This window comes from Sprattus sprattus (genome assembly GCF_963457725.1).
Source record: "Sprattus sprattus genome assembly, chromosome: 10".
Classification (NCBI taxonomy): Eukaryota; Metazoa; Chordata; class Actinopteri; order Clupeiformes; family Clupeidae; genus Sprattus; species Sprattus sprattus.
In genome coordinates, this window is record NC_137908.1 from 20237534 (window position 1) to 20252099 (window position 14566).

At 42.0% G+C, this 14566-nt stretch overlaps 1 protein-coding gene across 1 annotated transcript in view; it reads left to right on the forward strand.

Annotated features, from left to right (window-relative positions):
- The window catches only part of rad18 (RAD18 E3 ubiquitin protein ligase), a gene marked incomplete at its 5' end in the record, with an annotated part of 60933 nt that extends 51599 nt beyond the window's left edge, over positions 1 to 9334 (forward strand). The window contains one exon of the mRNA XM_080845805.1: positions 9211 to 9334. The remainder of the gene's footprint in view (positions 1 to 9210) is intronic.
- Positions 9335 to 14566: the final 5232 nt, after the last annotated feature.

Genomic DNA, 14566 nt, shown 5'->3' on the forward strand with positions numbered 1-14566 from the left:
GAATATAACTGCAGTAAATGCAAGTTAAGTACTAGTGAAAGTGCCTTCTCACAGCCCTTTGTGAGTGTGCGTGTGCGTGTGCATGTGTGTGTGTCCAACTGTTTGGTTAAGCTCTCTGTAGGGCTCAGAGCAGCCTTTGCTGCCCAGTAATGTGGCCAGTCGTTGTGCCCACTGACTTGCTGGAGACACAACAGAAGTGGCCATGTTGTCATTCCGTTCCAGGCCACTCCGGGTGCATTCTCCCTGCGGTGGAGGAGTGAAAGCACTGATTTATTTGCCACTTGGGGCGATAGCAGAGCCCAGAAGTAATAGATTCCTTTCAACAGCGCCTAAAAGGGCTTATCGCTAACGTTCAGCCACTGACATAAAATGGTTGGCACAGATGTTAATTGTTTTCCTGTATGTCTGTGTTCATGGGGCAGGATTGAAAGAGCAAGGGAAAGTATGACAGAGGCAAGAAGTATGATGAAGGAGAAAAATGGGAAGACTGGGGACGAGGTGGGGTGCGGGAGGTACAGCAGAGTCCCAAACTTCCCTACAGCCTTCTTGTGTATGGAAGTCTGACCCAAATTCCTGCTCTGGAATTTTGTTTTCTCCCCTGGGTTCAGCCCAGCTCAGACAAGAGGAGCGGCAGCAGCATTTCTGTAGCTTGACTGAGGGAGTGTATGAAGTGTAAACAGTTGTTGAAAGCTCTTCATGTCAAGCTCTAAATGATTCCATATGGGAGGCTCTGGGCTCAGGGGGGCAGGCTGGATACAGAAGAGAGGGAGAAATGGAGAAGAGGTGTAAGGGAGACATATCTGTTATTTCAGTGCTTCCTTCAGGGGAGAGACGGCTATGTCCTCATCCTAGAGAGAGTCATTGTTTCCTCCCATCTGTCTGGTTCATTAGACTGGCTCCATCAAACTAGTCTCTTCTCTCTTCTCTCGGTTTTGATATCTAATAAAATATTTGATTATAGTGTTGGAAAATCAATTTTCAATTTTTGATCAAATGTTATTTTTCATTCTGAGGGGCTTCTCTTGACCCTTCTTGCTTGAACAGAAAGAGTGGATTTTTAAATGCTTCTTCGGTCATTGAGTGTTGTTTTTTAGTTATAGATTTGTGTTATGTGTTTGATATTTATATTTGATTACACACTTTTTCTGTCCTAGCGTTGATTTAGGCTGGCTGGAAGTGTTCATTGGTAGTGTACATTATATCTTGATTAAATACTATTCATTTAGAAGGTTTTTTCCTTACAGGTGTGGGAAATAGTTTTTTTTCCTGACCTTCAAAGCTGTCAAGATATCAAATCAATAATGTACAAATGTCAATTAATTATTTTTTAGTTGACACAAAAATGTCATACCTGTATCTTATGTTATTTATGTTCAGCTGCTGTGGCAGATAATGCACAGTGCAGTTAAATATTTCACTCTTATCCTACATTGACCTGTTCATATCTCCCTTATTAAGGACTATGTACTAGGATATATTCATCCCTGGAAATAGCTCACAGGCATGCTTGAGTGAAATGCCAGGGTAGATAATGCCCTCTTGTTTTGTATGTGGCCTTCCTCTGACTGACAGCAAGCTGTCGTGCTGCTCTGGTTTGGTCTCGGCATGCGTGAGTTGGGAAGAAACCTCAATGCCCCTCAGACGCTGTCAGCCGGCCCAGATCGATTCTCCATGCAGGCTTAAGCCAAATCTGGATGACATTAGAAGCCCCACACTTATTTAAACCATCTGAACCCCCAGCTCCCCCCCACAAGATGTCCCGAGTCCCCGTGAGGTGTACAGTGCATAGGCGTGAGGCGGCCCTGGCCTCTCTGGGTTTCTAACCTATTGCATGGGGCCCTGTTCAGGAAGCTGCCTTCGAGCCAAGTGAATTATGTGACCCTGGCTTGAAAAATAGTTTTCTAGGGGCTTGGGTGGTTGGGGTCTGTGTAGAGGGTTATGAGAATGTAATGTAATGTAAACATATGATGGAGCCTGTGCCTCCTGCTCCCCTTCAGCATCTCATTAATGAAACCCTGAGCATCTTCCATCAGATAGTCCACCAGCCCCCCTGACTGGGACTCCAGCAGAGGTGTCCCTGTTGCAGGTGGGCAGCCTTCCCTGTGCAGTAGTTTTCTTCCTCCATGCTTCCACCCTTCGTCATATCTCCCATGTTTATGTCCCATTGTCCTTGTCCTGTTTTGTCCTTTCCCTCTGTTGTTTTCCTCCCTGTCTGCATGGTTTCATTTCCATCACTCCTGATTACTCTCTGTACCACCCACTGAGCCTCTGTAGGAGAGGCGTTCAGCTCTCAGTGCACCTGCCCCTCCCTGTCTTTTGAGCTCCACTGTTTCAGGTTTTAGATGTTGCCTTCTCCTTCATCATTCTTACAATAAAAGTGTTTTTTAAGTACTCAGGAGTCTGGCGGTCTCAGAGAGGCCAGTGCCTGCTCTGATCAGAGTTGGCACAGTCCCTAGCTGTGCAACAAAGCTGCTGTGGGTATTTTTCAGTGATCCAGGGTGGAATTTACCATATGAACGGCAAAATATGCTGTTTTTATATAAAGGTGAGTTGTGTCTGAAATGTACTGTAATGAAAGTAGGAATGAAAGATGGATGGGTTTCTTCCAAGTGTCCATTTCCATCCATTATCTTGCTGAGTTTGGTCTAATTTTAATGGCAGCTTCTTGAATCGCACTATTGACACATTGCGTAGCAATCGCGCTATTGCCCTTCTTAAGTTTTTATGGTGTGATTGTCATTTCATAGTGCGATTGTGTGATCGCACAGCATTGTGATTACATCATTTTTCTTCATATTATTATGCAAATGATTTGTGAGCAGGAACACAATAACTCATGATGAGGGGGTTGGGCGAATGTCCTTCCTTTATGCAGACTCTGTTTTGATGTTTCTGGGATTTGTAAGAAATCCAGCTGCCACACCAGTGAGGAAGACTACAAAATATAGGGATCACTTTCCATAATTTGTAGTGAATTAAATGACTAGTTAGTGAAACCAAAGTTATATGTTTAAAACAGAATGGGCATTTTTATCTGCTGGCCATCCAGAATTATATGAATTGATAGCAACAATTACTTTTTGAACACTCACCTGCCTGTATGGATCCCTACACTGAATGGCAGAGATCACCATAGAACGGGCCCACAGAGTGTAGCCACCTCTTAAAAAACAGAATAACACTTTACCATCATCTTCTCTTCAAATCCACCACGAGGCTACCCGGTTTCAGCAGGATCACTTTACCTCATCGCCAGAAAGAAGCTGTTTTGTATAAGATCCACAACCTGATACAAATCTGTAGCAGCTTGTCTACAGAGATAAACCTTCCCCACCCAGAGGAATCATCTGCCCATCCTCTAAAAAGTCACCGTTATAGCAATGTTTTACCGTTAATTTGTTCAATAGAGCTGGATTAATCTGTCCTTTTCTTGTTGCAAGATACAGAGTGTAGGTTAGTGAAAAGTGAGTGACAAATTAAATAAAAAGATTTGGCTAACAAAACTTTGCATTAACACTGGATCGGCACTGTAGGCTAATGATATATTGACCCATTGAAAACCATGCCTATAACTGAGATTTTATTTAAGGTCAACAAGGTACACACATCCATTGGCTGATTTCCTTACGATATAATACATTTACATTTAGTAATTTAGCAGACGCTTTTATCCAAAGCGACATGCACAGGAGAGAACAATCAATCTACGAGCCATAGAGACCTAGTGTAACAATAAATACTTCTTTACATAAGAAATAAAAAAAGTGCAGGAATCTTACTACTGTAAGTGCGAGTTAAGTACTAGAAAGAGGTAGCCTGGATACCAGCCTGAACTCCGCCCACAAAATGTTTGGTCTGGGAGATTCAGTCTGGAGTCGAGCTAGTTAGGAGGGATTAAACGTTTCAGAAAAGTTGAGAAAGCAATCTAAACCAATCAAATTGTAAGGGCGGGCCTTATACGTTGATGGACAGATCAACCAACGCTTGAGTTGAATTAACCGGTAGATTCGAACTCCGACCAAGATGGCCGCTTCTCGGGAGCTTAGTGGGGAATATTTTATGTGAATTAAGCTATCTACACGACTTTTTAATGTCTACATTGACTCGGTTAGTTGTGTATGTGCAACACGAATGTTGCAGAGTATTGTTTGTCTTAACTAAAGCTCTCTAGACCATTATTGAAAGGTTATGCTAACGCGTAGACAAAAAAAGCATTGAAACAAATGGTAGCTTCTAGCCTTGAGTGCTAATTAAGTAACGTGAGCAGGCATATCTCAACAGATATTGACAGCGCATTCATTTTGAAAGAGGAACAGAGAAACGCGATCAAGGCATTTGTCGATTGAAAAGATGTTTTTGCCGTCCTTCCTACGGGATCAGGTAAAAGTTTAATCTATCAGATGGTAATAATACTACGTTGCTCTGATTGGTTCTAGGTATCCAATTCAGCGAAGAGGAATTTTCTTTCCTGGTTCGTTGAAACACGCCCCATAATCACAGCCCAATGGTTCGGTCTCAGACTCATATTCAGACTAGAATTATGAGTATGACATCGTCAGGCTAAGAAAGAGGACTAATAATATAGTAATATAATATGGTTAGGATATATGCATCATCCTATTATCAAAAACTTTGTTTAACAGAATACACAATAATATACCAACCAATTGCTTTCCTACCTACATAAAATGTATCGATTAACAAGAATGGGTATTTTGGAAACTGCACAACATTATGACAGCCTATCAGTGAACCCCTGTCCCTGCAGAGGCGATGCTAGATAATTTAATGTAATGATAGAGATGTCTCTATTCATCAATATTTGTGTTCTTGTATAGTTTTATCGCTATTTCCTGTGCACTTTTTTCATGTCTGAGCCGCGCAGTGTCCCGTATAGTGGTCCTCAACTATTGCTGAGCAATCACCCTTCTTGTATAAAGGTTAAATCGTGAACTTTAAGTGAGCAAAGGGAGATGATTTTAAGCCCAAATTCTCGGGGAGAAACTAGTCTGACTTTATACTCATCGAGCATGTGGTAGGAGAGTAAAACTTTCATAGGGTGAAGTGCAATGTTCACCTGCTGCTGCTGTGCTATTACATTCACATTTTGTTATGGAAATGCATCTCTAGTCGAGTCTATAAATATTTTTTATATGCACATATAAGGTGCAAATGCAGCATCATAAATGTAGGCCCTAAATTAGTTGTTTTATCATATGAGAAATTCTCCTTCCATTCCTCATTAAATGATACCAATGATATGTGAACAAATCATTGTTTGGCAGAGTCCATTACATTGCTCAGAAAGGTCACATTTTTAAATCCTATTTACAGATTAGATTAATCTGGTCTCATTTTGAATAATTTTCTTAATTTTCCTGCGAAGTAGCAGCCCCAAGGTGGAGAGTAGGGGTGTAAAAAATAACCAATACGTATCGATATCCGTTTTTAGCGTGTAAGATACGACTACATCGATGCGTGAAGTCCCGTATCGGTTTTAAAATTTCATGAACCGGTCTTTGCCTGGTTTAAAAGTTATGCATCGGTTCACAAGCCTTTGTCCCTCCGTTTTAAAAAAAAAAACACAAAACACTCGCTGGCCTGTTGCATTTTATCTCAGTCAGACCAATGACAGCCTGTCATTGGCCAAAGCCTGCATATAAACCAATCAGGCAGTATTCTCAGTATTAACGCCAAGACCTGGAGAGAATGACAGATTACAACTCTCAACAATGCTATGCTAGCTACGCTATTCATTTTCAATGGCCGATGCTATGCTAGCTACTTCAGCCAATGAAGATACATCGTTGTTGATTGTGTGTTTCTACAGACATCCTCGAATTAAAATAATTATAAAATAATAAATATTGTATCATTAACAATTATGTTTAACATTTACAGTCTAGATTCCGAGACCGAGCCATCATGATGTCCTAACATAAATATAAGCACTGTATGAACAGTGCAAATGGCAGTGCAGACATCCCAAGTCTCCCGGAGGTTCCGGGAGTCTCCCACATATAACGATAACGAATCCCTTATGCCCGCAAATTACTTAAAATCTCTCGGAATCGAGAGCAAGCGAGCAAGACCGCGCACACGAGACAGACGTGCTCCAACATGCTCTGTGTAGCGCGCACACGACAGAGAGGGAGAGGGACCTAGAGACTGTGCGTGTGTGTGTGTGTGTGTGTGTGTGTGTGTGTGTGTGTGTGTGTGAGGCAGTGTGCGTGTGTGCCTCAGGAGCATCCTGATTTGGCCTGTTTCGGTAAGTCAACCAATCAACTTTCAGTGTGGGCGGGCTTTTATCGCTTCTCCCGAAGCAAATTAATCAGTTCAGTGGGGAGTGCCCCCAAAAAAGAAAATATAAGACATTTTACAACAGACTATACAAAGGTGTACCCCTGTCTTATAAAAGTAAATCACAATGACCATCTTGCACGCTGTACTATCTGTTACAGTGATTTCAGCATTGACCATGGTGGGTTAAATTACGATAATAGACATGTTGAGGTGAGTTCAACAAGTTTAATTTCATGTGCATATTATTCATGCCAGCTAGTTGCCAGGGCTACATGAAAACAACAAGCTCCTGAGACTTGTTTAAAGTTGCAATGGAATACAAATAAAAGCAGTTAACATAAATAGGATTGTATTAGCAGCATATAATAAATAGTAAAAGTAATCTACATATTTAAACATAATAAACAAAGACTTGCATAGGACTATAGCCTATAGAATGATATTATGCTTTTATTACTTTTAGGGACCACAACAGAAATACGTAGGCCTAGGGGGGGGGGGAAACCTCCCTGAAATGATTTTTTTTGTAGGTTGGGATGTCTGACTTAGTGTTTTCAGTAATTGAACGGCATCGAATCGTATCGTACTGAATCGTTTTTTATCAATATGCATCTTTTCTTGTATTGTATCGTGCCCATGTATCGAGATACGAATCGAATCGTTTTTTTCATGAGAGATTTACACCCCTAGTGGAGAGTATCACTCAACCTAGTGTGTAGTGTAACGGCCAATAGAAAGAGAAGTCTATGCCTGAATCAAGTTCAAAAAGTTATATTCTTATATATTATATTCTTTAATCTACAAACTTTTCACCACTGAAGACAAAACCAATGCCTTTGTACTGACAGCAAAATGATTGTCCTAGAAAACCATTTTGACTTGTTTCAGTGTACTTAGAATTAGAAAGATGTTGATTGAAAACACAAAATGGCATGAAATGGAGCCAGCCGTTGGTTTTTAAGGCTTTACAGTCAGAAATGCTCACCCATATTTGATGTAGTTTATTAGTTTGGATAATGTAGTTAACTTGTCAGGCACTGTGTGCGTCAAAGTGAGAAGAAAGTCTTTGTGCCAGATTTACATACAACTACCATACAGTCCATTTTCCAGTAAATAAATGAATGAGCCATGATTGATGACAAAGTATGTGGCATCAGGAAAATAGTAACTGTTTGCATTTAAGTATGCAGACATGATTGATTTCCTTCAAAAAAAAAAAAAATGGATAAAACAGGTTTTCAAATCGATTGGAGGCATATTCCATTCACTAATGGCTTTGGATCAGAAGGGATATGGTGTCTTACAGGAGCATTTTAGTTGAATACTGTATACTTCTTAGGTTGAATAATGGATGATGGCAAATGTAAATGAACTTCTACAGTTTCAATACATTTCCAAATATGGCTTTTCAATATCTTTTTTGTTTGAGCCAACTGTGTTTTGATAATTTCGAGTGCATTCACAGTCCCTCGGGCCTGTTTCAAGGTTGCATTATAGTGTTTCCAGTAAACTTGTCTCTTCTGCTCGCAGAGTACAAAGGCACATCATAAGTATTTTCTGTGGTAACCGACAGTTTTTGTTTTGGAGCAGCAGATATTTGATCATTGACATGTTTCCCCTCTGGGGACTTTTATCCCCTCTGGGGATATTTAAATTGTTGTTCTTGTTGTCAATATGCCTTTAAAGCTCCACAAGTTTTTGTCCTACAGTCATGCATCAATAGTTTTAGTTAAATATAGGATTAAATATACAAAAACATCAGGGCATGTCAGACTTTCTCAAAAAGTCTTACAGGCCTTAGTCGACAGAGGGTTTTAAAGTTCTCTTAAATTCAGTCAGTTGAATCCACACATCAGCAAACGGTGACTTTGTTTCATGGCTTGAACCAGAGACACTACAGCTTGATGGTCTCTGTCCATTGATTTTGATGTCCACTGCAGTTAGAGAGCCATGCCCTCACGTGGTAAAGAGCCCTGGGCTAATTGGCTGCTTGATGTTAGCTGGAGGTCCATGCGTGGTCATTTGAGCTTGTGTTCTGATGCTCTAACTCTGCGTCTTCTCCTTGAGTTGGTAGCTTCTCATCAAGTCTCTTTGAAATTCCCACATGAGAGAGAGAGAGCGCAGAAAATTATTTATATAGTGGTTATCGACCCGAAAGCCACTTACCCTGGGTGTTAATTAATTCTGAAAGTTTTTCTTGGAAAGCTTGTGTCATACTGCACATGGAGAGAGAGGCAACATGTCTACCAAAGTGGAAGAGGGGTGAAAAAGTTCAGGATTGGATGCATTTTGAGTGATTACACATAGAGGATCAGGTCAAAGAAGAATAACTTCTTTAAGGTGCTGCAGTAATTCAAGCTAGATGTATTTCTGGGTAATAAATGAGAAGCATTTTTTGGTGTAAATGAGGAACGCTGGCTCGATGAACAATTTGCCTGGACCAGTATCCCCCCCACTCCATTTTTTCCTTGTCAGGTCTCTTGAGATTCTGTCCCAGGAACTGTAGAAAAGTGTCTGTTTCGCCTGAGAGTCTGTGAGCTAGAGGTTAAGAGCTTAAGACTTTGTGTGAGGGAGGCAAAAACTGACAGACCTCTTGTGGTCATTACACAATAATTCAGTGGTCATTCCAGCAATCTAAAGTTATTGTCGCATGACATCTTCGTATAATTGAGTGTGAAGAAGAATAAAAAAGATTATAAAAAAGCCACCATTTCCATCACCGTGTTTTTTCCCCCAACTTCACCACCGACTCCAGTCGTACACTTCTCAGAACGTGGGGTGGCTGCCTCGGTCCCTCACAGAGTGTTTTTATTTATTTTCCTGATGGCTATGCATAAGAGGTCTCTGCATTGAAGTTGTGATGAGACAGTAAGGGCAGGAAAAATCACTCTCCGTTTTGTTTTCTAGAGACCAGGCAAGTCCTCAGGTGTAAACTCCGGGAATGCCTTGCTGACTCCTGCAGATGAAATGGACCCTCTGGAACTGAGGAGAAGTTGAAGGATGAGTCAGCCAACAATACATTTTCATCGCCGGCTTTGTGTTTTATTTTTTTTTACTCTTTTCATTGTAAATGTACATTTTTCAATGTTTTTAATAAACTATAATTTTATAAAATGTAATTCACCAAGGATTTGTCTTGTTTTGGCACCTTGAATTTTGAATTAGGTACAGGCTGTCAATGTAAATTCACTCCGGGCATTAGTTCCAGAGCAAATCCTTTGCCCAGTCCAGTGTACTCACATTGTCAGAGAGAGAATAGATTGTCCAATCCTAAGCCTTTCCCACACTTGTGTTTGTCCACTTCAGACAATGAACCTAGATTATGGCATACACAGCTGAGAAAGATTAAGCGTTTGCCGTAGAATACACATTTGATAAACAGCAACGAAGAACTCTGCATGCAAAGCTTGTGTTGGAAGCATTCCCTCTCATATGCGCCCAGTTACACAAAGCAGCGGCCTCGTTAATCAGAGTAAGCACGTAATGATACAGACCCAGGAAGCACAGTCTCTGCCTGCTCGGGCCCTCTCAATTTAAAGGATAAATGAGTTACTGCTTGTTTGTGTTCTTTACTCTTTGGAAGACGCTGATTAAGAGAAATCAGAAGAGTGGATTTGGTCCCAGACAGGACCGTATTAGCAGGCATTGCATATCACCGGGGATGTGCAAGAATCACAGCTTCAGAGCCCAAGGGAGCTGGTCTTTCTCATTTGCACTGTTGGACGAGGGGTCAGTATTCAGTCTTTGGGGGTTAACTGTGGAGATGAGGAGAGGCAGTCCAGTGGAGAGTGTTTGTGGGAGAGAGGAGTGCCCTCCCACCCACATGAGTGTTTTATGTAGTGTGCTATGCATCACTGAGGTGTCCATTTCCATAAAGCTTTGCTACAAGACACAGAAGACAGAGGGCTGGAAGGCAGGGCTGGAACTACTTTTGGCCAGCCGCTGGCTTGCTTTGCCCCTTTTCACGGGCCTTGTTATTCAAATTGCATTATTCTCATCTGATGTGACCCGAGGAACAAATAATCAAAACCGCATAAGATCCACAAATGTTTGGTGGCTAGAATCTGCCCTCTTGCCGGTGGTGAAATGTGAGGTATCTGCAAATGTTGAAAATCCCTTTCACGTTTCTCTTTCAAGAGCAGTTGTAAATGCATTACAAATACATTCTGTACCTCTCCATTTACTTATTGAACCAAAAATATCTAAAGTGACAGCAGTGCAGGAAAATAATGCATTGTTTAATCATTATGTGTAGGATTAGACCTAGGCATTATGTGTAGGAACAGACCCATTGAGCCATTTGCATTGTTTGCGTAATGCTCCTCCATTTAAGCTGCAGGAACACTATACAATTGATTAAGTCATGTATGAAAGGGAAGGGAAGTAATCATTTAGGTAAATTTCCATTATCTGTCAGTGTCCAAAATGCAACCGGACTTCCATCCATTTGGGGATGGAGGCACTAAAGGTTCTTCCTATATCTGCCTGATGAACAGGCTGAGTAGAGACGTGATGTTGGGTGGAGTGCCTGCTTTGAGCTCAGTGGGAGTGTAGACTCTCTTAGGCCAGTGCCTGGATGAAAGGAGATGTGAGAAGTTTGCAAAGCCAACGTGAAATACCCTTGATCAGTGTTACAAACCTAGTTGCCATCATTAGCACTGTGTGAGGGCGCAATTGCTTGCTGCTTTGGTTTCCTGCTGGTTATTCGTCCTTCTTTCCCATTTCTTTCCCATTTGTGAGTGTAAGGCTTTCCTCCTCTTCCCGGTTAATGGTGTACACTCCACTGAGGGTAGTCTGAGGTGCCTTGTCATTTGGAATCATGCTTGAGTGGCTCCATGTAAACAGCTTTCAATCTGATCTTGCGTTTGTTTGAAAGCGTACGGTGGGATAATGAAATGTGTTCAAGGTCCACAGAACGAGCACTAGAGGAGGGGAAGGGCGTCCAGGGAGAGAAACGGAAGAAGACCAGGGCCAGAGGCTCAGCAGAGTTCCTAGGACCTCATCTTTAATTGGAACCAGAGCTGAAGCCGGGGATGGCGGACAGTGACACGCAAAGCCTCAGTGGTTAGCTTACCGCTCCATGGCCCCGCAGTCACCGTGGGGGCCCGCACGCCAACCCCAGCAAGGGATGGAGGGTTCGCTCTCTCACACTTCCACAGGCATCCGGGGGAGTGCCTGCAGCAGTGAGGTGCCAGACCTGGCTTTGTCTGGCTGCCTTGTGATGCAGAGCCAGTTGTCCTAGACTGGAAAGCCCAGGGGCTTGCAATGGGTTGCCTGAAACCATAGGACAGTGATGACTGACTGACTCATCTCCCTCCTGGTGTTTGGGATCCAGTGAAGCAGGCAGCGTTATCGCCTCTACCAGGAACAGGAGAGTGCTACAGCAAGACACAACACATACATCCATGCACACACACACACACACACACACACACACACACACACACACACACACACACACACACACACACACACACACACACACACACACACACACGTACATACATACATACTCACACACACGTCCGATTTGCAAAGGGCACACACACGCATAACTTATCCACACATCCCAATGGAGACATGCATGCTAATTTAGGAAAATGGATTATGGATATTGGTTTGAAATAAGTTGCCTTTGTGCCTTGGTTGAATGCACATTTTAATTGTGCATTTAATGAATGCCTATCACTTCAAATTGTGTTCTTGTTTTTGTTTCAGCACATGAAGTGAACTCTCAAAGCCGATTAGCAAACCTACTAGTGCATATTTCAGCTCACTCTGGAGGGAACAACCAAGCGGTTTACTTTCTTCTTTTTTTTTTTTAATCCTCTGAAAAACAAAGGATTGGCTTAACACTAAAATTGAATTATTTTATTCAGGTCTGTGGCTGACCAAATGCATAATTACATGAGTCACAAAGTTTGACATGGACAGTTTGACGGGCTGGCCTGTCGGAGAGAGAATTTTGTGACTCTCCATCATGTCCTATTGATCTTAAGAAGAGAGTATCTATAATGATCCAAAACCAGTTAGTATGGTCTGAAACCCACACCTAAGCTCTGTGCTGCAACTACTGAATCATGTTAGTTCTGGGTTGCTCAGAGTGGCTGCAGTGACCCCATGATGACCTCCTAGAAAGGGTCCTCACTCCTGCCACACCTCTATGCCCTCAGCTCAATGGCCTCACCAGGCCACCTTTGAGCTCAAGTTCAAAAAGCTCATGTTGCCTTCTGCTGTGCTGTGTGTATAAACAAAAAATGAATGGCTGGTGTCTTCTATGGTCACCCCCTCCTGTGACTAGTGGTTTCTACCCCAAGGAGCAGAAGAACAGTTTAGAACAGACCACTCAGCAGTGCTCTGACCCGGGGAAAGAGGTCATTTGGGAAATTAGATGCTCTCTCCCTTCCTAGTGACAGAAAACAAGTTATTATGATAAAGCTTCGCCAATAAGCCATGTAGATATACCAAAGCCAGTGTAGTAATGAACTTTCAGTCTTGACTTGGAGTTCAAAGGTTAATTTTGCCAGCTTGTATAAACAATGAAGACCTCATTACACAGATGTCTACTGAGTCCAGCAGCCGGAATAAATCCCTCATTTGGAGTGTTTCTAAGTTTTGTGCGGCAAATAGCAGTGTTTATAGTGGTAATCATTTTTATCAGTTATTATTATCTGTTACGCTGGGTTAAAAGGAAAGGACTGGAAAGGATAATGTTTTGCTCTTGTGCGTCATAGTCCTTCCCTGTGCTCTACTTGGGTGCCTGACGAGTCCTCCTGACTGCAGACTATGGCACACTACTACTGCTACGTCCACAGGAGTTAGAGCAGGGTGTTAAGAAATAAGAAAGCAGATAGCACTCCTATAATATCACACCTACCAGCTTGTGTGCAGCTTAACATGGATCTGTTTCGTCTCCTATGACCTTTCACAGGAACTGCATCAGGTTGAATTAAGGAGGCTCAACTCTAGTGATAATAGACTTCTGGTACCTTCGTATGTGTTCATTTGGAGGCACATGGCTCAGTGACCTCGTTGAGATTCTTTTGTTTTAGATCCTCTGTTTTCTCAAGGTATCCACTGTCCTGCCTGGAAGTCCTGACTGTCCTCTCTCCCTATCGTTTGTTGTCTTTGGCTTTTGCTGAGTTCCAGTGTTGGATCGGCTCCAACTAAATTAATCCAAAACTTCAGCAGGGCCTTGAGCTGATTAGAAGTTTTAATTCCAGGTTTTTCATGACCGTATTTGTGTCTGCTGTCTTCTGCATAAGGATACATCACCCCCTAAAACATTAAACAGAAGTGAAGAAAATATCAGACTCTATAGGCTTGGAGTCATATAGTCTGGCATGTCTGGCATCTATGGGCTAAAATGTCTATTTATGACACAGGGGGCGTTTCTAGGGACTCTGGGGGGCCGAAGCAAGTCTGAGCATCCTGACCCACCCCCCACTATCTACACATCTATAAAGGGTATCCGTTCAAGCGAATGTTTGAAAGTACAGAATAAAGTTCTTGATTTAGTGAGTGGCATATTTCTTCATGCATACATCAAGAGCAGAGAAAAAGGGTGGAAAGTGAAGGAACAGTCACTGTACATTAATTGTAATAATGAAATACTGTGTGTGGACACCTTATGCAGAAGATATTTTGGAAGGCAAGTCTCTGACATATTTTAATTGATTTAATTTTCTGTTGGTTTAGAGAGAACAATGCTAGCACAGTTCTGCAATTGGCCTATTTATAAGAGCTTCATGAAATTCTTAACCCACAGCCTTGGCTGTATCCTAGGGTAATGCTAAAGCTTTGGGCATGGTGAAACCTGAATAACCATATTTTATAAAATACCTGTCATTTACACATTAAACACATGTTATTAAAAACACAGGACAGTGTTGGAAATAATGTAGCAGCTAGGACAAGAATGCAAACTCCTTACTATATTGTTACCAAGCTTTATAGCTTACTAATAACTTACTGGCTAGCTAGATGTTGTTAGAATTGAAAACCAATTTATCTGCAGTGACAAATGAAACAGTTGACTTACCTTTCTCTGCGCTTTTATTTCGAGGAGTATGACGGGTAATTGTGTTTCTCAGTGTTGCCATGCTGTAACCTAGTTATGAAGCCCCTAGCAGGCTAATAGTTTTGGCACCCCGAGGGAGGGTTTTTGACATGTCATTGTGGTTTCCTGCACAAAATCATACATTTCAAGGGGGTTCTCACGGAATGGTTGTTGCTGTGGACTGACTGAACGGCTGTCCTCAGG